The sequence below is a fragment of the Falco biarmicus genome, chromosome Z (assembly GCF_023638135.1).
Source record: "Falco biarmicus isolate bFalBia1 chromosome Z, bFalBia1.pri, whole genome shotgun sequence".
Classification (NCBI taxonomy): domain Eukaryota; kingdom Metazoa; phylum Chordata; class Aves; order Falconiformes; family Falconidae; genus Falco; species Falco biarmicus.
The window spans coordinates 20992281-21017129 of NC_079311.1; the positions used below are offsets into that span (position 1 = coordinate 20992281).

The following is a 24849-nucleotide window of genomic DNA, read 5'->3' on the forward strand; positions in this document are numbered from 1 at the left end:
AGAAGATAACTTGCCCTCTGACACCTTATATCCTCATTCTCAGTCCATTATCCTAAATGCTGGAAGATTCTGGACTGAGACCTCTTTGCCATCTGGCTGTCTTTCAATGTTTTCTCCTATGACACCTATCTCCATTCTATTTATGGATTGAAGAGCACATACGGATCTGGCTTACCACCCCACCAACCTTTCTTGTATCTGTGTCAGCACGTGGAATTAGCAGTGTCTGACCACAGACTCTGCATGCACATGACAACAGTAATCCTAGCAATACTTTTAATACATATTTGCAAATAAAAGTGAAATCAAGAGAGATCCCTTCAATCTAGAGTCCCTGTTGTTCCCAAACACAGAAAACAACCTGTAGCTCACCCCAAACCGTGAAGGTCAAAAAATTCCAGTATACAGACACAGTTCAATTTAAGCTGCACACAATGGAGTATTTCTACTTCTTTCATTAGTAGTATGTTATCAGTAAACTCACAAATAAAAGTATATCACATTGTCATCAGTCTTTTATTAACGTACTTTGAAAATATTCATCATTTGAATCTGTTTCTCTCCCAGCTCTGGAATTGAATCAAGAAGATTAAACAGAGTTCTCCCAGCTCAGGCTTTATCACAGCAGACTGACAGTGATGCTCCCTATTCTTCCTCTCTCTGGCTCTTCAATGTTTTCATAAGTGGATTTATTGTTATTAGGTCTCATTAGCACTGCCAACTTGGGGAAACACATTGCTCCTGTTAAGGTGCAGGCTGTCCACATGTTCCTTTCTGGGGCTGGTGTAACAGCTTTCCATGAAGATTGTGTCAGTGAACAGAAGTGAGTATCAACATTACTTTCTTCTTGGCCAAGAAATTTGCCCGAGATTTCTTCACTGTGCAAACTGCAAAAAATGGCTGTAACGCAGCTGTTGCTTCAGCCAAATGTAGTCTTCTCACAGTGGATATTCTGTGCTTCCATCTTAGAGCAGTCTAGTCCCACATCATACAACCCTCAGCAGCCTTCCAAGTGCCAGAAGTCTACAGGTACTCTCTACATTTGCTTTCTTGTGTACATTAAATTGTTTAGCACTGACTCATATGTTACAGTATCACAGAATGACAGAACGGTCAGGGATGGAAGGGACCTCTGGAGATCATCGAGTCCAACTCCCTGCTAAAGCAGGTTCACCTAAAGCAGGTTGCACAGAAACATGTCCAGGTGGGTTTTGAATGTCTCCAGAGAAGGAAACTCCACAGCCTCTCTGGGCAGCCTATTTTGTCTACAGAAAATATTTCTTTACTGGTTCAGCATACAGCAATGTATTAGGGTCAAATAGTTATCACTTGCAGATCACTAGTGTTATGCTGCTTTCATACATTTTGTGTCTTCTCAGAAAAATAATTTTTAAGCACTTTTACTCCATAGTGAGTTTTACTACCCTCAACATCTGTGTTTTTCATCATGTCATGTAAACTATTTAATATTACTACATAATATTGTCCTTAGACAGAACCATATTTTCTCTCACTTAAAGAGTTCATAATAAAGAGCTGCACTTTTCCCTTAGCTCATAGTGAGCTCTTTCTGTTTATTTTTCTAAAAATGAAATCCACATGATAGCACTCAGAGATTAAACTGTTTCTTGAATAGAAAAAGTTATAGCTTGGAGCAGTCATTTGCTAGTTCATGTTTTCTGTCATTATTAGACAAGTGGGTCATTAAATACAATAAGGAGAAAGAAATTTTGTATTTTCAAAGGAATATTCTGAACAAGGTTTTAAGAAAATTAACTGAGGTCTATGCATCCTTTTGTGCAAACACTGGGATTTTCAAAGAAGTAAAAGAAGCAAATATTCCTGATTTCTAATGGCATTGTCAGATAGTTTAAAAAATAACCAGACTAGTTAGGTGACAATGCAAATGATTATTTTACTCCTTTTCAGTGTTTAGCACTTAGGTGATGTTTTACACCGGAGGATTTTTGCTGTACTCACAGCAGACCATACCAGGTGAAAATCCAGTCCTTTTAAACAAGAAAATTCAGTCTTGGAATGGATAGCCATGAAACCTTACCTCTGGTCCCTGTTATTGACACTGGCCAGTTTTCCACACACATGCCAGCATCAGCCAGTGAATAGCTGCGTTACAGAGAGGGGAGTGTAAGCTGGACCAGCTTGGCTCAGCAGTGATACACAACTCATGTAGCCTGGATAGGATGAGGGTACAGTCATCCACCCAGGAGACTGCTGGCAGTCGGGTAAGCGCGCATGCCCTGCGTTAACAGCAAATAAACGAATTAGGGAGTAAGCCAGCAGCATCCAAAGGTACCACCTTGCACAGTGCAGGAGATGTGTTGTTCTTGCCTGTGGAGTAAAGAGGGAAGGAGCTCTGACAGTCGTGGATGTCCCAGATTCCCACTTACTGGGCTGGCATTTCCTAGCAAAGTTTAGCACTTCCTTCAGCGAACAGGTAATGGACATGATGAACTAGCAGCAGCAAATATTACACGACTGAGATCCTCTGGGAAAGTTTTGTTGCTGTGATTCAATTCCCTGGTTGTGTCCAAAGATAGTAGCATCTCTTGACTTTAAAAATATTTTCCTTAGGAGCTGTGTTCCAGGAAGCTCTGGCTCAAGTGGATTCAGTTTGCCTTACTGACCCTATCAGGAATCCCATCAGGGAGTCTAAGGAAGTATCAGAAGAATGAGCTTTTACACTGAAAATGGAAGGCAATTATAATTTAGCAGCCATGAAATGTGGTGTCCATTCTTAAGGGCCTAATCACTCATTGTATTTCACTCATTTTGACCAGAAATCAGAAAGTATAAAATGGTACCTGACTTGTTTGCACTCACTCAGGTAAATACTAATATATTGAAAACCAAATGATTCATACTCGGTGCACACATGTTTGAGACCACTCAGCTTCCACCCTTACAGTCACACCTGGCAGCTGAAATGTCTTGTTCCCAGCCTTGGGGAGTCCAAGCACCCTTTTCCACTGTTCACTGCTTTGTGATTGCCTCTGGCTGTTGTTTGGCTGTCCTTCCCTCTGCTTTTTCCTCTCTTGGAAATCAAACTGGGTATTTAGTTATCACGTCTTCTTCCTGTTTTCATGTAATCTAAGATTAAGTCCCTCTAAGGATTTAAACCACACTTGTGTCACCATTGAGTTGAGCAGAGGGCTGCAGAGTTGAGTCTGAAACCTGAATAGTGCAGTCTCCAGGTTTTTCTCCCTGTTTGAGCAATATTAAGAATTTTTTGCTCTATGTCTCTGATGAGTGGTGTGATCTGAACATCTGAAAAGCACACTGTTCCAACTCTGGTGCTGCAACGAAGTTCTTATATTGAGATACTGTAATATCAGCCCATGAGTACACTGAAAAGGCTGGCATCCTTAGTGCTTTTAACATCCCTGCCCTGATATGAGATCCTGTACTAGTCTGCAAGCATCTGGCTGCTGGGGGAAAATGTGCAGACATCCTAAGAGATTAGATATACCCATATGAGCTTCAAAGAAATGGAAACTAAACGTGATTGAAACATGTCAAAGTCTTCAGCTTTTGTCCCTTCTCAGGGGCCCAGTCCCACACCTGGGCACTGGCATTTCAGCCAGTACAAGCCACGGGGGGAGTGCTGTGGGGACCAGCCCCCATCCGCCTTCCCCCACTGCCTCACACCACAGTGCTGACCCAGAGCCCTGGCAGCACCATCTGGGTCGTGAGGGGGTGCCAGGTCCATGGGAAGATAAGGGCTGATGGATGGTGCGGATGGCCTGGGGAATGAGATAAGGCCTGGGACCTACCCAGCAAGTATGTGGTGGGAGGAGATGCTCCCTGCTACCACCATGGCCCTATCTCCCACCACTGTTTGGGAAGGAGGTGAGGGCCTGACCCTGTGTTTATTCTTACAAGAGCGTTTCAATCTTCTTGAATGGAAATTCTTACCTGAGAAAAAGTTGGAAAGTGAGCTTGTATCTTCAAAAGCCTTTACTGGGCTTCCCAACCTACACATGCACTCCTCCATCACACTCCTCTGGTTCCTTGTCTTCCTGATGGCTTGAGCACAAGGTCCCCCATGACCACAAGTGTGTTTCATAGGTTATCCCCCTGACTTGCTGCCTCTTCACACACATCTAATTCCACCTCTTCTTGGTTCTGTGATGCAGAGAAGTTTTCCATCCCTTGCTTGAAGTTTTAACATCGTCAAGAGAAGCCATTGGCTCTCAGTGCTTGGTATCTATTCGTTCTTGCAACTGGCAAAAAACCCAGCAGGAGAGAATATGTTCTGTAATTCTTTTGAATTGTGCAATGGTGATTTCCACCCTTGTGCTTTCACCATTTCTAATTACACCATTCTATCTGATACATCTGAAAAAAAACCAACTCAAAAACCTTCCCAACTTCGGGAGTGATCCTTTGGATCTCACTAATAGGTTGTTAATATTGCTGCTGTCACAAAGACATCGGCGTAGGTGAGGTGGGTTTCTTTTTTTAATTGAAGTTGGAAAACCAGGTGTTTTAAAAATGTGAGGTGTGGAATGTGGGCAATAAAAGCAGTCCAAATTTTCTGTTCTTTGAAGAGACTTTTAACAGTATCAACTAAAGCCGGTTGATGATCTCTTTTCAGGAGTGGAGACTCTTCAGTAAATGAGTGTTTAATAATTCTCATGCCCTCATTTTTGTAATTATTTCAGTCCTATATTACATACGACTTGTTCAGATGTCTTTCTGATACAAGGTATGTGTGTCAGTGTTTGGACAGAGAATAATTGGATTCATATCTCTGTTATACTTTCAAATTGCTAGGTCAGATTTAGGTCTCTGGCTGTAAATTTTTCAATTCTATTCTAAGTCAAAGGAATGTGACAGATTTAATACCTAGAATAAATTATTAACTGCAATGATGCATAAAGCAGTGGCACTTTCAGAAATATTAGTCTATATTGCTTCTGTTTTCTAAAAAAATAATTAAAATATAATTTTATTTCTTTCTTTCTTGCAGTTCTTGTACACATTTTTCTTGATTAATCCATGAAAAACTTGGAACTGATGTGCCTATAAATACAATCTCCTGTTACTTTTTTATTGCAGTAATAATTTCTGTGGGGATTAGTTTTCCTTTCAAAATTATGAAAGTGAGAGGAATTTATGCAGACACACAGCATTAAAGCATCATTAGCTATAAACAGAAAGTGCCTGTTCCTACCACAAACTGTTTATGAAAGACTAATATAGAATTACGGGCTGTGTGGAAAGAAATCAAGAAAGATTGGGCAAGTAGGGAACTTTGCCAGCCTGTGCATGCGCTCAGCTGAAAAATAGGTAGAGTGACCTGTTGACTTTGTAAGACTGAAAATAAGAGTAGTTAGTTATGGCGTTCTCCATGCTTTCCACATCAGCCTGTTTTACCCCAGCTGTTACAGGGGGAACCTGGTATGGACCTTTGAGGTTTTGTCACAAGTGCGACAGGCTTGTAGCTTCATGGCTGTCCTTTTCTAACTCTCTAAACTGGCATTGTTTATGTGGACAGGTTGTTACTTTTCCCTCTTTAGGAAATGGATGATCATTGTTGGTGATTACCAAGGGTTTTGGAGAAGGCAATCTACTATGCTTGCCAATAAATATGTTTTGGTTTTAAGATACTGTCTTACGGAATTTGTCCCTGTGTAACAATCTAAAGGATCACTAGGCTACTCTGGATGTCTGTATTTGGGGGAAGGTCTGTGGGAAATGTAGTGATTTTTTACTGCAGAACCTGATACAACCAGAAAAAAAAGAATAGAGTTGCACTGCAGCACACAAACCAGATCTGGGAATTTTGATACACGAAGTGTAGCCATATCTATCCACAGTTGGTATTTGCTTAATGTAAACTAAGAAACAACTGCCGTACACCACATTTCACATGCTGATATCATCAGAAACTGACTAGAGCACTGTGCATATCATTATTGCCAGGTATCTGTGTGCTCTTTGCAGCTACTTGCACAAATAACGTCAGAAACAAGCCATATTTTATTTTTTAATGAAATAATTTACTTTTTCAACCAGGCCTTTGTTGTCAAAATAGTGGAACTGGTCTCCCAAGCTACTGCAAGAGAAATTATGTAGATGTGGACTTAGGACTCCTATGCCACAGAACAACAGCATAATTCCAGAATTATGTCTCCTGTTCTGACTGTAAAATTTATCCTAGATCTGAAAAAAAATGATGTTTTTGCAAAAAGTTTGCATCTCAGTATCTGCTTTCAGAAAAAGCTTTTACTCAAATGTTGCTAATTAACACTAACTAGAATACAGGCTGTAGTATATAGCTTAGAGCAACTCTAGAAGAAATGGACTTTAATGTATGCTATATCCTTTCAACTAGAAGTGTGGCATTTTGGGAAAACTGCCTACTAGGCTAGAGCCGAGAGAATTAATAAAACTGTCATGAAAGCCTAGGAGAACCAGCCCAGTTTTCCTGAAAAGGACACTCTTGCTTATTAAGTAGCATAATAATCACAAGACATGATGACAATGTATTGTCCTTTTAGGACTGCTCTCATGACAGTCTTCATCCTTCCCAGAAGCTATATTTAATAGGTATTAAGTATTTTCCCAGAGGTATTCAGTATAGAAAGACCTAAAGCTGTTAGTTATAACCCAGCTATGCACTTACAAAGGAAAATGATTGGGAGATACTACTTTATTTTTTTATGATCATGGTAATATCTTTATAACCTTTTAATCTTGCTTCTCATTTTTTGCAATATTAGGCAAATTTTATTTTATATATATATATATTATTTACATGACATCATCATGGCTAAGTGCTTAGGCTAAAGTGATAAATTATAGGAAATCTTGAAGCTGAGACTGCTCTGCTATCTTTAATTCACCATGTTGTGTCTAGTTACAGCTGGGACCCCGAAGCAGTGGAGAACATTCTGTACCTATAAATCACAACCAGTCATGTGCACACTTATGTTCTCACTCTTATTTTGTTATGAGAATCACTTTCTGCTGTTTTAGGTACCCTTGACATTTCTGATGGTTTATGAATAGCTACTTTTACAACAAATGATATATTCTGCCGTGACAGTGCAATCAGAGAAATTTTGCCTTTCACACACTATGCCAGGATGTTGCACAGGGCACAATTTATTAGTGGTGTCAATAGTGCCCCACCACCGACAGCCAGTATGAAAGTAGCAAGCACACAGGATGGTGGAAAAAACTGTAAAGGAGTTTATTAGAAATGCTTTAATGTTTTGCATAACCAAAATCTGTAGCTGTTCTAGAGAGGCAATAGGTGAAGTGGAGTCCATAAGGGATGACAGAAATCTGTCAGTGACTTGATTTAGATGTAAAGGTCCACAAGATGCAAGAATGAGAATCATCAGCATGAAGGAAAAGAGAGCACACAGCTCAGAAAATTGCTACTAGGATCCTTCACTTGCTACTTAGTACTACCTACAAAGCTACTATGGTGAACTCGATTTGAAAGTTGTAGGGCTTTTTAAGGAGTGGGGGGAAAATACAGTAATTTGGGAGGTATGGCCAACTGAATTGAAATTAATTCAATAAGTATTCAGGTTTCAAATTTTCTTTTTTTAGAAAAAAGTAACGAAAACCAAGTCCTATCTTGGAAAAAATGTTGAAACAGCTTTCATTTCATACTTTTTTTGATGTATTGAAGGCAGTTTTCATGATGTCATCCAGATAGTTTAAATAAACTGTTTGCATATAAGGTTAACAAGCTGCAATGGTAGCAAGGTCTGTGTGGGATTATATTAGAATTAATTTGATCAATTACTTTTAGTTCCAGAGGTCTCCAGATGAGACAGAAGCCAGCACACACACTTTGGCAGATGAAGAATCAGTGCAGTCAACACATGCCGTGAAGGTAATGAACATTCTTTCAAACTTCATTTTTCATTCAGAGCAGAGAAGACAACTAAGCCAAGACACTGCTGCTCAGAGCAGCCAAAATGATAACCATAAATAATCATAATAGAAAGCCTGTGGCTTAAATGCAATTGAGAAGGATAAAATAAGTATTTTGCCATTAAAATGATGTTGTTAAACCTGGAATTTTCATTATTATTTGCCCTAGAGCACATGGAGGTTTGTTGACCTTGAGATGCAGCTTCTGAATTAAAAGATTGCTGAGCACTTTATTTTGATAAACTGCTTGCAAGAAGAAGCTGGGATAAACAACATTTAGTCAAATCAGGGGAAATCTCTATGACAATGTATTTAATTTCCACAGTTGAACTGAAACTCGGGAGGATCAATTCTGCTGGCCAGTTCTTGTGGAAGATATGGGAGGCACACTTGTGAAAGGATGCCGTGGGCTCAGTGTCGTCTGGTGCTTATACACTCATATAGGCAAAACTCGTGATGATTCGTTATGAGTTTTTAACTGGGTCAGAACTATTAATATGATTACGGATTTGCAACATTCAACAGCAGCAGCAAGCCAAGCTGCCTGTAGTCCATATCCTGACTCTTTTTCAGGCTAAACAGTGAAATTTGTTACTGACTTGAAATTTGTTACAACCCAAGCGTAACTAAAATGCCACCTTAGTTGAAATTGAAAATAATGACAACAAATGCAAAAATGTAATCTGTCATGCATTGCTTTATACATATATACTCTATTTTCTAGCAACTGCATTTTCTTTCTTTTCCTGGCTCTCACAAATAACTTAGCTGTATGAGCAAGCTTGATGTACTTACAAGTCATCTATAGGTCCATGAATACCAAACAGTTTGGTTTTTCTAAAAAATATAATAATGTTGCTCTTCTAAAAGAAGGCCAATATGTCTAAATGTAGATTTAGAATGTTGCACCTTATTTTTATGGGAATCTGCTACAAATTTAACTGCAGGTGTGCAGTTTCGCGTTAAGTTGAAATTGTCAGGTGGCTTCTATGCATTAAAAATGTGAAACTTCAGGATTTGGTTTTAATACTAAGATAAAGACAGAAACTAATACAGTGAAAAAAATCTGCCTTCACTATAAATCTGATGTCTCTGTGGGAAAAGAAAAATAGCCTGACTATTTCAATGCAACTTTTAAAAATGACCACATATAAAAGTAAGATGATGCAGAAACGGAGCACATTAGCTCTGCTCAAAATTTTGTTGATCAGATTGGCTTATACCTTCAACTTCTTTTCAAAGAATCTGCAATAGCAGCATTTGCAATGCAATATTATTATTATTGAAAGGTATTTAGATATTTTATTGAAATTATTATTATTAAGGTATTTTATTGAAATACCACAGATAAATTCACTGCAAGCTATTCTGTTCCGATTTTTAAATTCTGACATTTACAGTCTCACAGCATTTTTGCTTTACCTGCAAATTTCAATCAGCCAAGTTCTGATGGCCAGATGACCCGTTTCTCTCACTTCTTAGTACAGCCTGCTCATCCATATGCAGCTAGTACCAGGTGATTCACTTCATGTTCATACCTTGCCATTTCTCAGTCACGCAGCCATTGCACTTTTTAACCTTTGAACAGACATTCTGAGAAGAAATCCTGTAGTTCATCTGGCACATTGATTATTTTCACGTAAATTTTAATCTGAGCCATAAGAGTAAAGAGATTCGTAGAGGTCGTATTATCCCTGTCCTCTTCCTTCACATCTCCCACAGCTTTTTCAATAGCTTAAATAAATGCTTTTTCAGCTTCTTCCATTTGCAGCTCCTTGAAGAAGCAGCAAGCTGTACATAGTGCAAGCATACCCAGCAGTGGGTGGCCACAGGTATCAAGCAAACCAGGTCATTAAGATTTGCAGTTTGCAGGGAAAGCATTTGTAATCAACACCCACAGTTTATTAAATGCCTCTTGGTTGTCACAGGTGATGTTGCCTGTCAAGTAGTAGCAACCCACTGCGGTCAATTTTGATAACATTATTTACCTACCAAAAATTTGGCTTTTGATAACATTATTTACCTACCAAAAATTTGGCTATCGCAGTTATAATGAAATGTTGACAGTAGGTGGTTTTAAATGTTTTCAGTGTTCAGGTACTGGATGATACCAGTCAGGAGACAGTTGCTTTCACCATAGCTTTTTCTAGATAGGAAACTCTACCTTCATCCTGCGTCCACAGCATCATTGGCTGTCAGGACATGCTCCTTTAGGTTGTGTTGCTTGCTCTGTTTTGTCTGAACATGTAAGAATGCACATCTGAAGAAATGTTTGTTGACTTCAGTGAGATTTAGAGTTTATACATCTGTGAACACTCAGTAAAACTAAATCAAATTAAGTAAAGGTGTGAATTTAAAGTTGTGATTACTTCAAGTGCATTATGTGCACATTCTCATTCAAAATTAAAGTGGCCCTAATTCAGTTTAGCTACATTTACTTCCAATGTAAATGAATGCATTTTAAATGAGAGCTGGCTACACAGAAATTTAATGTGGTTTAGCCAATCCATTTTAAAAGTTAATTCAGATTGATTTTTCTGCATGTTCTGGACAAAACCATCAGCTCTTAAATCAGTTCTGAAATGGAATGTGAAATCCTATCTCATTTAGGCGTGTAGTGTAAAATGTTACTTGCTAGCTCCTCTAAGGATTATTCTGCATGTCTGCAGCCTATGCATTATACCTCAAGATATTTTTTAAGAACCAATATACTACTTTTGTCATTTGAGGAGTTTATACATTAGAATTCCTTTGCAATAGAGGATTCCTACAGAAATGCCACTCAGCCTGTCTGGACCTTAAATCAGTAATTATTGAGTGTTTTTAAAATGTATGTTTTCATGTCAGGCTTTGAGAGCTGTTGTAAGTCTTCAGAAGGAAAAGAAATTAACAAATTATTACTATATCGTGAATCAGTGCAGAACAGAACTCAGGGCCATAAAGAGTGTGTACATAAAAGAAGGCATACCAGGCTGACTTAGAGAAGTTATTCTAAAGTTAATACATTACACATACATACGAATCCAAGCTCTCCATAAATGAAAAAATAATGGCTATGAACTATAATGTTTAACACCAGAAATCCCCATTAACAGGTGGGCCACTGTCAGAATGTCACACACTTATTTGCTGGTTCTCATAACAGCAGAATGAAATGTAGCAAGAGAGATGATTGCAGATGATTCTTGGTAACAACCACCTCGATTAACACAGAGGTAGTTAATGGTATTTTCTTACAGCATGGTATCATGTAGTATGTACTATCTAGTTACCAAATTCAGAGCAGGAGAGGAACCATTATTTTTTACAAAGCCGCAGCATGCTTTATTCTTCCAGAGAGAACCACTACTATACCATTAGGTCACCATTAGCTCAAACAACCCCATTTGTTGATTGATTGATTGATTGATGGACAGAAGAACAATATTTATGATATGTATAACCTGTAAAGATAAGTTTGAGGAAGACTTATGAAGTCCCTCATTGAGTTAGTATAACAAATTTTACTGGCAGTCAATAAAGATTTGTGCTTTTAACCTTCTTGGTGATTTTGACAAGAAAGTAAAGATTTGTCTGTCTAGGGTAGTGTGGTTGTATCACGTCCTAGTGTATTGCTTCTAATTTAACTAAGGGTCCCTGGAGAGTTTATTTTCTGATAGCACACACTAAGACTGTGCTGCTGCAAGGACTGTTACTGTTACCAGAGCTTGTCCTGTGAGGCTGGTGTGGATAAATTATCATGTGTAACAGTCATGTATTCTTTCTGTTGTGTAGATGAGCCTGAAGAGGACACAGTCACTTTGAAAAATAGATTACTATCTAAATTAGGTATAAAAAAAATGGGGGCTTTGAAAGTTAAGTTAGAAAGAACTTCAGGAATTTTAAAATTTGAGTTATGAAATGTTGGATAGTTGTTCTTCTGGTGTTTAGCTTGTATGAATAGTTGAATTCACTTGCAACTGGAATAATTTAACTACATTCAGTTTACAGGTATGAATTTATTCATGCTTAATACTTTCACAATTTAAACATCTAGTCTTAAAATCTTATCTTTTTCTTTCAGATCAGTTGGCATTTCCAAAACCTAAAGGTACTAACTGTTCCAAAATCTGATATAAAATGCACAGAAAAGTGCAACACATTTATATTTAAAGCAATCTAAATCTTACCTTTCAGCACAGGCCCGTCTAGGAGCCATACAAAAATGTAAACTCTCAGTGTGTGCACAAGCTGAATTCAGAATCCAAAGCCAGTTCTTGTGGTCTCAGCACTGCATTTTCATACTTATTTGTGGCTATTTATGGAAGGGATGTTCAATATTTAAGGAACCACCCCTTCCAAAGTCTCCTGGGAAGAGAAAAAATGAAATTATCTATGAAAAAGAATGTACAGATGATAAACCTGTTATTCACATTCATGTCATATTTTGTGTCCTATACCAAAGCACTTCATGGTACATATGCCTTCTCCAGAATTTGTTCTTATGCTGATAAAATAAAGATAATTTGATATGCAATACCACACACTGAACAAATGAAAAAGTTTTAATTAACTATGGACTACATTGATTCAATTTTCTATTTGGTAAAGGCTATTTAATATTCCTCCCTGGACACACAATGATTTCTCTGGGACTGCTGAAGCAAAATAGTAATAAGTAGGGCACATTCACTGAAATGTCTGAACAGCTCTAGCAGCCCCGTGACACAGTTGGTTATTCGAATCTGCCAAGGGTACGGCCGTACGAGCAGTCAGTATGGTCTGGTACAAACACATTTGCAAGGCTGAGACCTAACATACACTGTATGTGTGTAAGCTGTAGTTAAGCTGCAATAAAGTTGTACAAAAAGAGGTTAAAATTAGAGCTCCATCTGTGAAACCAAGCCTGCAGTTCTGACTGTGAGAGTGCAAAGACCTCAGCAGAAGGCAGTCCCTCGCACAGGCAGCTGGCAGCTCAGCGGTGGCAAAAAGGGCTCCCTGAGCTCTGTGTCTTACTGTCTTCGTGTTTAGACCCTGCTTTGGTGCAAGGGTGTTAGTTTAAACCACTGCCAAATGCAGTGATTTATCAGATTAGCATATGTCATGGGACTGCGCTCAAGCTTATGTTGCAGCTGCACAGCTAGCATGGTCCCCGAGGGACAGGAATGAACAGCACCCCTATCGCAGTGATGGCATGGAGTAAAATTATGTGACATGTGAAGTCTCACTAAAGAGTAAGACATTAGCAATGACAAAATTAAGAATGAGGAACCCATTCCCATTAGGATCAGTGAAAAAAACGTATAGATACTGAACTTTGAACTTCTTCTAGATTTTGCTACTTGACCTATTATAACAAAGATAATGAAGATGTATTCATTCCTCTTATCTCTGACACCTGTGAATAAAATTTAGGCCTAATTACCATTCTTCTTCAAAGAGAATTAATCAGTGGAGTAAAGCCTGTTTACATCCCGTCATATTCAAGCAATCACTTAGTCGACTTGTGGCATCTTAAACACTGAAGTCAACAACTTCCTACTTGAATGAGTTTTGTAAATTTTTAATCATAAATGGATGGGGGAGAAACTCCATGAAACAAGCAATTCTTTTAAGGTCACTGTGCCTTTAGTCATCTTGGAGGCATGAATACACCTGGCACCACCAAGGTTCCTTAACAGCAGCTGTAGGTGCCATCTGGCAGCTTGCTGGCTCTTGGTCCCATGAAAAGTCTGGCCCTTCCTGGCAGGCTCTCACCACATTTCTCTGCTGCTGCTGCAGCTGTCCTCAGCTCCCGGCCCATGACAGAAAAGGGTTGAGGATCTTCCCCTCTAAACTTCAAAAGCACGTTTGATTTTGTAGCTCCCAGGAGATGCAGAAAGTAACTTCTGATGTATCTGCTTGCTCCTCAGTATGCTGTTTCCTGCTGACCCTCCTTTCTCTGTCATTTGTGTACATACCAAATTCTTCCCGAGCATAGTCAAAATTTTAAAAAAGGTTCAAAAAGGTATGTCTAGAGTGGTCTACAAAACACAGCTTCCCCAAGAACAATTTTTTAAGGGATCTCTTTCCAGGCCTATACCTTGCTCTGTCAGAAAGTTTCATGCCTGTACTAAACAACAGAAATTCAAGCACAGCATGGTAAGTTCTTCTCCTCCAGGAGAAATTACAGCATCTGTAAAAGTTTTCCTCCTGGTTTTCAAGCTTATTATTAAAATCCTAAAGTTGGCAGCAGATTAGTTTTGATTATCCTTTTACTATTTGTCAGGATGGAAGGAGTCATTACCATAATGCAGTACAGCAGTCCCTCTGACAGCAGGTTCTGTAACAACCAGGTATCTTCTATCTGAGTCACAGCAAATCTTCCACAAAGGTATTTTATAGTACTTTGGGTGCCTAGTTATAGATGATGAGTCACAACTCTTTTGGGACTGGTACATACAGCACAGAAAGACATCCACTGCCCTTAGACATTTATAGTTTAAGACAAGAAACAATAGGTAGTTTAAATAAATGGAAAAGGCTAATGAAATGGTACAGTAAACGAGGTAGACATGCAACATTAAAACTGAAATAGAAACATTAAAAACTTGTTTTTCTGAAGGTCTTTGTGACATCAGAAAACCTCTGGATGGTGTCAAGGACCTAGTGTTGCAGCATACGTCCTTCGCAGCTGAAGAAATGGTAAAGGGTCAGCTCTGAGGATAAGCATATTTTATTAAACTCAAGGTTTCATTTAGAGTACTGTAGCTACACTCTTCAGCTTCCCTTCTGTTAGGAAGCCTGACTTGCTTTCTATATCCCTTCAATCATTCACACACAGACACAAATTTTTACAAAACCAAAACCTTCCAAAAACCAAGCCACAACTTCCCTGTATTGATTTTTAGTATGATTCAAAACTCATTCAATCTATCTATACAAACAAACACCACTACGAAATCAGAATTAAATAATAGTCCCTAACAGTTTTGTTTCACATATACACAGAAATTTTTTAATATGATAGCTCTACTGATCAAAATAGAAATTTATCTGAGATATTTCAATATCGGAGCATTGAAAGAGTTTACTGGAGTTTTAAAGATACTCCTATGCTAGATGTACATTTTCTGACTTTCTAGGCTTTGGTGTTAAAGCTGGTAAGCAAGAATGCTCAAGTGTTTTCCCTACAGTAGCAGCAGAAATACAATTTTATTTGATTCTTCTAAAAGTGCATACACTGTTTTTGTTTATATTTCCAAGAAAAACTGACTATTCATATGAGAACAGCATATTCCAGCCTAGAAGGTAAGAATTTGATATAGTTACAGGGGAAAATACCCCTCCAATTGAACATTGTTAAGGACTTTGTCTTAGAAAAATCCCTGCTCCAAGATGTTTGCAGGCAGGGGAATACATATTTGTATCTGTTATATACAGTGCAGGCTTAGAAGGTTACCTGTGTCATTTCAAGGACTGAACAGTCAGTTCTATGGCTGAAGAACATACCCAGTGATTCAAAGGAGCTGATGATCTCATTAAGATGTCCTCTACACTTCCAGGTTTTGGATCAGGCACCTAACAGTCTGGTATTTTTTGATGATGAATTTGATCTTAGCAGACCTGAGGGATGAAGACAGCAGTCAAATATGGGCACAAACAGTGGCCATCCTTGTGTGCCATCAGCCAGCCAGAGGCTGACACCAGTGTTTCTCCACTGCCTCTGTGCTGCCAGATGGTGCTTACCCTGGGGCACACCACCCATGACAGACAAATCTGCCTTTAGGAAGCTACCTGCACTGGGAGTGGAGAAATAAAGACATCTACTGTAAAGCAGAAATGAGACTTTTTGTCTCAAATGCTGCTTACGTTCTGGGGCAGTTATATGGCAAGTCCCTAAAGGTGTAGAGTTATGGGGGAAGTTGACAACCTCAAAAAAAAGCCCTCTGTGGCTCAGTCTTGCTCACCTAGACTGCAAGACCTTTTGTATGGACCCAAAACATACGGTGTTTGTACAGGACCTAACCCAGTGGCCTCCCAGTCAATGTGATGGGCTCATATTTGGTATTGCATTACAAAATACTAAGAAGCTATTTGGTTATATTATTATTATTATTATTATTATTCAGTGGATGCCAGAAAGTGCAAATGGTGCCTTTGAAAAGCCTCAAAAAAAGTTAATCTAGCTCTGTAGTGTTGCAGTGTAATGAATAGTCACTTTCCGGCTAGTCAGATGTCTAATCACAGCTCACTGCAAGCAGACAAATGAATTTATCTGCAGCCTCATTTGCAGTGCAGGCACACACATGCACATCGAAGTGCATGATGAATGGTGATGAATCCATGATCCCCTTCTATATTCCTTTCTCAAAGCACGGGATTTGATATCTGTTCAAAGCACAAAAGAGAGGATAAACAAGCATCAGTCATTTTTAACAAGAGAAGTTCAGTAAAGGGAAGCAAACAAAATCTGTCTTCAGTTTATGCTACCCATAGAAGAAACAAATTCAAATGTTGAGCTTTTGAGGGAAAGCAATGAGAAAAAAACAACCGTAAGTATAAAAAAACCAATCCAAAACAAACAACAAAAAAACCCACCACATCTTGACAGAGTCATTTTGGAGAGGGAAAAAGGGAAAAATAGATGAAGGAGACAATCACTTTGCTGTATCCTCCACAAACAGACCTAGACAAAATAGCCTGTTAGCTCCTAAAACCACCACTCTCTGGCCCAGAGAGGGAACTCCTGTTGATATCAGAATGACCCTTGTAGGTATGGGGGAGCAACCTCTCTGCCCAGTGACTTCGCCCCACTGAGACGCATTCCAGAGCAGCTGCCTAACACCAGTCTTACTCCTCAACTAGTAGCAGTTGGTGCATTCAGACTGAGGTATTCTGACAGGTAGGAGGATACTGTGGCACAAAGCCATTGTACCAGTGCTGAAGAGAGAGAGGAGAGGCCTTGCCAAAATATACTCCCTTAAAGCTAGCTGCTTACTGTAATCACACATCATTTATTGAATATGAAAGACAGTCTGATACAGGCAGGGTGCAATGACCTTGCAATTTATTTCACTTTTCTTTGTCACAGACAAGACACAGCTGGGGCAGACCTAGGTTCTTATCTGCTCTCTGGCCAATATTTGCTTTTTTCCCTGCCTAACATTAGTTTTCTTTGCACAGACCAATTAGGAGGAATTCCTCTTCAGAAGTTAGCAGCTCAGATACAGTGCAGGTGTTTACACTGACCTGGCTCAACTACTCACTGCCAAATCTGTCCAGAGCACTATCCAGTACCATTGTGAACTCCAGACACTGTAGAGCGCCTGCCTTGCTGGCCTTGCCCATGCTTGCCCAGAGCAGGAGAGGAGACCACCAGGATCCCCCCACAGCCATTGCAAATGGCACTTGTCCTTGCGTGGTGCATCCTGACACTTACCAGCCTGGACTCCCAGAAAAAAAAGCGTTGAGTTTTTTTCCAGACAACATTTTGGAAACATCTTAGGGTATCACTGTTTCTCACTGTTGGAATGTACAGCCCTTATTAAATATGTCTGTGCAATTCCAGGCATCAGATGGTTTTCTTGAGTTTTAACAGGTTCATTTCTTTTGTGGCAAACAACATTACCACATACAAGATATTTATATAGAGTAAGATGGAACATGTATAAAAATACTAATTGTGTTAGGCAGCTCCAGCTTTTAGATGCCGCCCAGTGTCTGAGATCTCCTCTTATATGCAGGTCCTTTTGTTAAATAATTAGTGTGTTTTGTTGACTTTATTAGGCTTGAAGGCTTGAATGACTTAGAAAGTTTAAAAGTGTACATTCACCTCCTTTCACTGCACCCAAATTCCCTTTCAGTCTTTTCATGGCGTACAGTGTTATACTCCCTGGAAACTTGACTGACTTCATTTAACTGCAGACAGCCAGAATAAGTATATTATTGACACATAAGCAGGTAACAGGATGTGGCCAGCTTTTGGCAGGTGACCATCTAGTGACATAACAAATTAGATGCTTTCATGTCAAGTGCCATAAACAACCACTTAAGCCCTGCCTGTTTATATTCCATGGGACAGGTTACATGAGTAGGACGGTTCAGAGATCTATTCTTATGAAATATATATGCTGTGTATATAGCAGTAAATATGTATCTATTTACTTAATCGTCTTACTTGCAGAATGTCACTAACTCTTAACGCACATAGGAGCTTAGGACCAGAAAGCACTGCACGTGTATTCATTCAGCAGGCCCTGCAGTAGTGCTGTGGCACATATCCCTTTCTTATAGCTATACTGTAATGTTTTTGCTTTAGTTCTGCTAATTAATATTCAGAGAGTGCTTAATATTATTCTCCTGGGAAAGCACTGCATTACTTCATTTTGCCTGAACAGATCATCCCCATATGTTAACATACTGCTTTCTTCTTGTGTTTTTACAGGGTATTAATATGGCTTGCATGTGCTTGCCTGATCTCTTTATTTGAGGTCACAAAACTTCATAGTGCAAAATGCAGTCCAAGTCTTTGTCCTCATAAATGAAATGAAAAAAAAATATTCAGCTCTGTAGTGCTTCCACAAATCAAAGAATAAGTGAAGGATTTAGGATTATCTCTGATAAAAGCTTACAGAGAGTACTAAGAGTCAGGGATAAAGCCACATAAGGTAAAGGCAGTAAGATAAGAAAAAAGTTGTATATGCCCCCAGTCTTCACAACTTTTACTCCCAGGCACTTTGGATGCTGTTAAGCAATAAGAAGCAGCAGCAGACTATTTCACCTTGTGACGGTCTTGCAAGCATGAAAGGAATACTAGTAAAGTCATCCAGGTGCTTCTGAATTCCCTAGTGAGTTGGAATCCAACCAGTTTAAGAAAGGGCTGTCCCAGATATCACATGGTGGATGGGGCAAAAAACAGGCTATAGGTCCTTCCTGAGTTCCTTCTGTGTTTCATAACACTTAAAGCCATGCAAAGAAATGTTATGCTCGAAGAGTTGGAAAAACAAACCCAAACTGATGTGAGAATGCGGCTGGGGAAAATCAGCTCATGAAAGCCAAATCTGACATTAGTTTTGGACTTCACTGAATTTATTTTTTGCATAATCATAACCTCAGCTGTTGCTCTGGGAATTATAATGTAATGTTTTTCTTCATAGCCTTTAGGACATCAATTAATGAATTCTTGGAGGTTGTTACTATTTGTATAACATGAAATACATCAAGTTTATCTGCTTTCCCATGGTGTCTATCGAGAGGATGATGGAGCTGTTCTCCTAACTGAACTTTATTTCTAATGTCAACGAACTAAATCCTGATTCACAGGCACTGCTGCTGTAAATGTCCTTGGGTACACTCCATGTCAACTCACAATGCCTCTTAAAGAAATGTTCTCTAAAAATTATATTTCTAGCTGCTCTTTGATAAAATAACTCATTACTTTCATCAGTGGAGCCTTAGACTCCTCTACTCATCTTCATCTCTGTTTTAGCACATAGATTAATAGACCTTTTAGGATGGATGTTGTGGAGACAGTGGAAGATCGCTAAGAATCCTTTCTGAGTATCAAAGCTGGGTAACAGCTCTGAAACAGATCCACCTCCTAGGAATGATGGGAGTCCCTGCATATAAAAAGTATTCCTGATAATTTTTTTAATCAGCGAAATGCAAAACCTCTTCATTTTTTTCGATTTGTCTTCTTCAAGGACCTACATGCTTTTTTTCTGGTAACTAATGAAGTTCCCCATTACTGCAGGTTACTTTTCTTGTCTAGAGAAGAGAAAGGAAGCTTGCATATGTCCCAATATTTGGGGGGAATTTCCCACCATCCTTACTGAAATGGATGGGTGTCATCTAGACAACTGCTCAGAGCAGATCAACATAGGTCTTCCTTTTACAGAAGCAAATCATAGAATCATAGTCATAGAATCATTTAAGTTGGAAAAGACCTTTAAGATCAAGTCCAACCATTAACTCAGCACTGCCAAGTCCATTGCTAAACCATGTCCCTAAATACTGCATCTACACGGTTTTTAAATGCCTCCAGGGTTGGTGGTTCTACCACATCCCTGGGCAGACTGTTCCAGTGCTTGACTACGCTTTCAGTGAAGAATTTTTTCCTAATATCCAATCTGAACCTGCTCCAGCACAACTTGAGGCCATTTCCTCTTGTCTTGTCACTTGTTATCTGGGAGAAGAGACTGACCCCCACTTGCCTACAGGTAGTTGTAGAGAGCAATAAGGTCCCCCGTCAGTCCAGACTAAACAACCCCAATTCCCTCATCTGCTCCTCATAAGACTCATTCTCTAGAGCTTTCACCGGCTTCATTGCCCTTCTCTGGGCATGCTCCAGCACCTCAAATATCACATTGCAAGTCACTAAATGTGCACCAAGCTCTCTTTTGTTCCCTATTTTCAGGGCAAACAAACTTTGCTATCAGATGTTCAAAAATATAACATGCTTCGCAACTATTTTAAATCTTTTTCTTGCAGATAGAGCATAAAATTAAACACAAAGGTCCAAGCCTAATGAGTTACATTATAAATAACCCGGTGCTTGACATTTCTTCTTTGTGCATAAGGGTTTTTTCTTCTTTTCCATTTTAAATCATAATTTATAAACTGGAGTTTCACAATACAGCTGCTAACCTTGGGGATCCATTCCAGAACAGCGCTGGAAAGGACAGCAGGTCATCTAGAGCAGAGGCTGTCATCGACTTTTCCAGCTGGTCCCTCACCCAACAATGGCACTGGCTGTAGAACAATTCAGACATAGTGACAGTTACTGAAAGAAAAACAGGAAAAAAATATCACAAAGGAGGTTGACAATTGATTAAAAAAACTGCAAAAACTTACATTAGCATATCTAAACAGTTTTGGTAACACATTGGTAGACTGTACTGCATCATCACGGAGTTTAGAAAAATGGGATTCTACTCTCCAGGCAGTCTTCACTAATTTTAAAAACCATTCTGTTTAATGAGTTTTTTCCTGCCTTCAGGTTTACATTGAGTATGTGAGCACCTTCCAAGAAATAGGACGGAACTGGGAGGTTTTTTCCAACAGATCAGATTCCCATAAGAAGTACCCAGGTGGGAGGTCAGCCATCACTTTTGGCCTGGCTTTCAGTCATGGTGCTGGCATCAGGTCCATGCTGAAAGAGCAGAGAAGGGAATCTGATGTCTAGGGGAAACAACAAGCAGCTGCCAGAGAACTGAGGGCAGCAAGAGCTGCTTGGATGCAACACAGGGTAATCATTATGTCCTTAAGTAGCATGTCCAGACCACAATATAAATGCAATCAGAGTAAGAAAAAATGGACTGGGAAAGTCTTGAGATGATTATCAACAATTACCAGCATCGTTTCTGTGCTTATTGCATTTCCATTTTCTTCAGTGGAAAGATATGGTGCTGCTGATGGCTCTTCTATAGCAAGTCATTTAATTGAGTTCTCTTTGCACCATCATCTGTGAAGATAACAGGAAATAAGGGCAAAGAAAAGACAGAAGCTAGAAAGCAACAATTCTATAAAAATAAGCTGTAAAATAGCATAAGGAGGAAAAGGAAAACAAAACACATGGTTAACAGAGCAAAATGTTGGAAGGCAGGCAGAGGGGATCACTATATTGTCCCAGGTTCTGTTTAGGCATGCAGTATTTTTCCCTCTACCTTGAAATTTTCATCTCAGTTTGTTCCAAAAATTAGACTGAAAAATGAAAAATCATATGTTCTAAAAATGGATCTGTGTGCATTGTCAGATAGGTGACAGATGAGTACATGGCAGTGGGATGTACCAGAAATTTCTTGACGTCCATTCCAACTTCCTATGATCCCATGATAAGGCAGAACGTAATCACAAACAGATATGTTACTGACAAAAATAACTGATCAGGTTGAACAAATGTGAGAGACAAGATCATTTTTTTTTAAAGAATTCTTAAGAAAATACTGTATACAGGATTTATATTGTGACAGAATGATCTAAGTGATTTTGGTTTATGTTTCAGGATTACTATCTTGCTTCATGTGAATTGGAACACTTGTTTGTGTTGGATGCTTCCCTTTTTAAAAATCCCCTGTGGCTTCTTTTTCAGATATAAATAAAGTTGAAAAAATATGTGAAGTGTGGGTGAAGGAGGAAAAAGAACAGATCCAGACTCCCTGGTACCATTCAGTGGTAGCAGATGCCAAACATAACAAGTTTTGCAACAAGCTTTACATACTAGTCACCTTTCGCAAGGAAACTCTGAGGTAAGAAAAAATGAGTTTCATTCTGCACCTCTTGATAAGCATGTTTCAACAATCCATAAAATGTGGGTATCTCCAGTGCAATGACAGAATCCAGTGCTCATTCTTGCATTTATGGCTACACTCTAAAACTGAGCAAAAGTAATCAGTCTGCAGAAGCTGTATAGGTCCAGAGGTAACAGATGCCACGCTGTGACCTCAAAGAAAGGAGGTGACCCCATCTGCTCCCTATTCTAAGATCACATATACATAGATCACTTTTGAAAGACATTGTTCAAACTACTGTGGTGTCTCATGAAAGAGTTGATCTCCACATGATAAACTACGTACATATTATAAAGTTTTAGTTTTATCTGCCTGAAACTAACTTTCCCATAGGCAAATAAGTCTTTCCTTCTTGACATATTAAGAGGCAAATCACTTTTCTTTACACCGTTCTCCACAGCTTCTCATATATTAAATCATGTACCTCATTGTTTTCTCAGCTTTTTCTCACAGATCATGTTATTTAAACTGTTATCTTTCTTGTTGCTGTCCCTTGAAGTCCTTTTAGTTCGTCTACATCTTTCTTATTGTGCCCTGCACACACAATATTCTTGACCTGGGGCCTGAACATTGAGTTGAGTAAAAGAAAAACCCACCACAATTTGTCTTTCATGCCTTATATAAAATGCCTCTGTTATTCCCAGAATGAAAATTTCTTATTTTGCAGGTGATGCACCCAGGATTAGCTTGTGGTCTGATTTACATTCTCAGTTTCCTGATGCAGTTCTGTCTCCCATCAGCTAGTCCTTGGTTTGGATTTGTGTATTTATTTGTTTCCTGACTGAGATACTTATTTTTTAAAATTCTAACAGATAATTCTCAAGTTCTTTAATTTCAGAATTTCATCTTCTTTCAGCTCCTCTCACTTATCTATAAAGCATCTAGAAATTTATTAAGTCTGAATCTGTTTCGTCAACAAAATCACAATTGAAGGAGTGACCCAGAATAGATACCTGTGGTATCAGCTTACAACATCTTTGCATTCTGGCTGTGAAGCATTGGCTATTCCTTTTTCATATGGCTTGTTGACTCCCTGTTGTGGTAGATGGATGAGACAACAACTTGCTGCCACTTGCCATCAGTTTCAGATAGCTTCTCTGGGAAGATGTGTCTTTGAAAATGTATATTATGGTAATTACTCAAAGCTATCAAGTGAAATGTTTTTTCTAAAGACAACAAACTACTTAGGGTTGCCAGTTAGTGATGTGCAATTGCTTTGATTCAGTAGATTAGAATTTTTCAGTATTGCAAGCCACTTCTTACTCTTTTGCTCATTTGTATTTTCGTCCATTTTCTTGGATGGACAACTTGTGAACCAATTTTTATCCAGCTAATTGGTGCACAGGTTTTATGATGCTTTTCTGGTGTACATCTCTGTGACTTTTGTGACTGAATTTGTTATCCACTTTGTAAAGAAACATGAACACAGACTCCAGACACATTACTTTCACAGTGAGTTCTGACACATGTAGCTGCTTAATCAACCTAAAGAAATGGTAGTCCTTGGACAGTCAAGGTTTGAAGCTAGGCACCAGAGGCAATCTACGTAGCTCCAAAGGTAACACAAAATACTCCATGATCTTGCAAGAAAAGGACCATAGATTTTAAAAGAAAATCTAAGAATACAAATTTGAAGACATAAGGGGCAACACTGAAGCATGTTCTGAGTGTAAACTCTGTTTTCAAGTGTAGTTTAAACACCTGTGTTAGAACAGGAAGTCTCTTAATTTACTGAATTAATTAAGTGACATGCTGTTTACACCGCTTTGACATTAATATCTGGGAAAAATGAAATCCAAGGCATTGTTTTTTCTTTGAGGAAGAAAAAATAAAAAATTCATTTCACTGAGACCAGTGAATTTTTCCAGAAGTAACATGCTCATCTAACGTAATAGGTTCCATGTACTCAGAGCTGTTATAAGAGAACAAAAAGCTCAGTAGTCTGAAATAGAATTAGCTTCGTTTTTTTATACTTCTGGTGGGGATTTTCTTAACACTGGTGGTTTATGTTCATGATTTTTTAAGAGAAGTGGCTTCTAAATAACATTTGCTTTCTAAACCAGAAAACCCACAATGCATTCCCATCATACTGAAGTCATAATTACAAATCCACTAATGTTTTCCATTTGATTTAATTTGGATATTCTAATTCTTGGATCTAATAAACAGTACAATGTCAGCATTTAAGTTTTCCATCCATCAGAACCTCAGAGAAGACTTTAATTTCCTCTGTGTTTTAAATGGCTTAAGTGAAAATGTATAAGCCCCTGAAAAAAAATCTATCCCGTATAATATTTAAATGAGTTTCACTAATCATGATCTGTCCTCAGTATCCATAAATTGCTTAGATCATACTAAAAGATCAAGATGTATTAAATACTTTTAATGCTACCCTGAATCTCACATTGCCTTAGGCCATATGGAAAAACTAAGCAAATGGCCATATCTTTATATACCTGCCTATGCTCCCATTGCCAGCTTTCAAGGCACCTCCTGAATGCTCCAGCTGTATCCTCAGTAGGCCACAAATACAGGGAAGAGGATACACCACCTCCCCCAGTCCCAATCCACTCCTCTGTACCCAGTGAAAGGATGTGAGGACCACTGCTAGACCATTTCCTGCAGCCTAGAGTGGGGACGGTGTGGACCAAAGGTCCGATCCAGTTCTTTGAGAGATTCTCAG

At 38.9% G+C, this 24849-nt stretch overlaps 1 long non-coding RNA gene across 2 annotated transcripts in view; it reads right to left on the reverse strand.

Moving 5' to 3' along the window:
- Positions 1-7198: 7198 nt before the first annotated feature.
- LOC130142356 (uncharacterized) overlaps positions 7199-24849 on the reverse strand; it is a 30993-nt gene continuing 13342 nt past the window's right edge. The window contains exons 2-4 of one of the 2 annotated variants that reach the window (XR_008819367.1): positions 21229-21340; positions 20524-20659; positions 7199-15501 (exon numbers count right to left, since the gene is read on the reverse strand). This is a non-coding gene — a long non-coding RNA (uncharacterized LOC130142356). Of the gene's footprint in view, positions 16267-20523; positions 20660-21228; positions 21341-24849 lie in introns of both variants that reach the window. The other variant, XR_008819368.1, reaches the window with a different exon arrangement.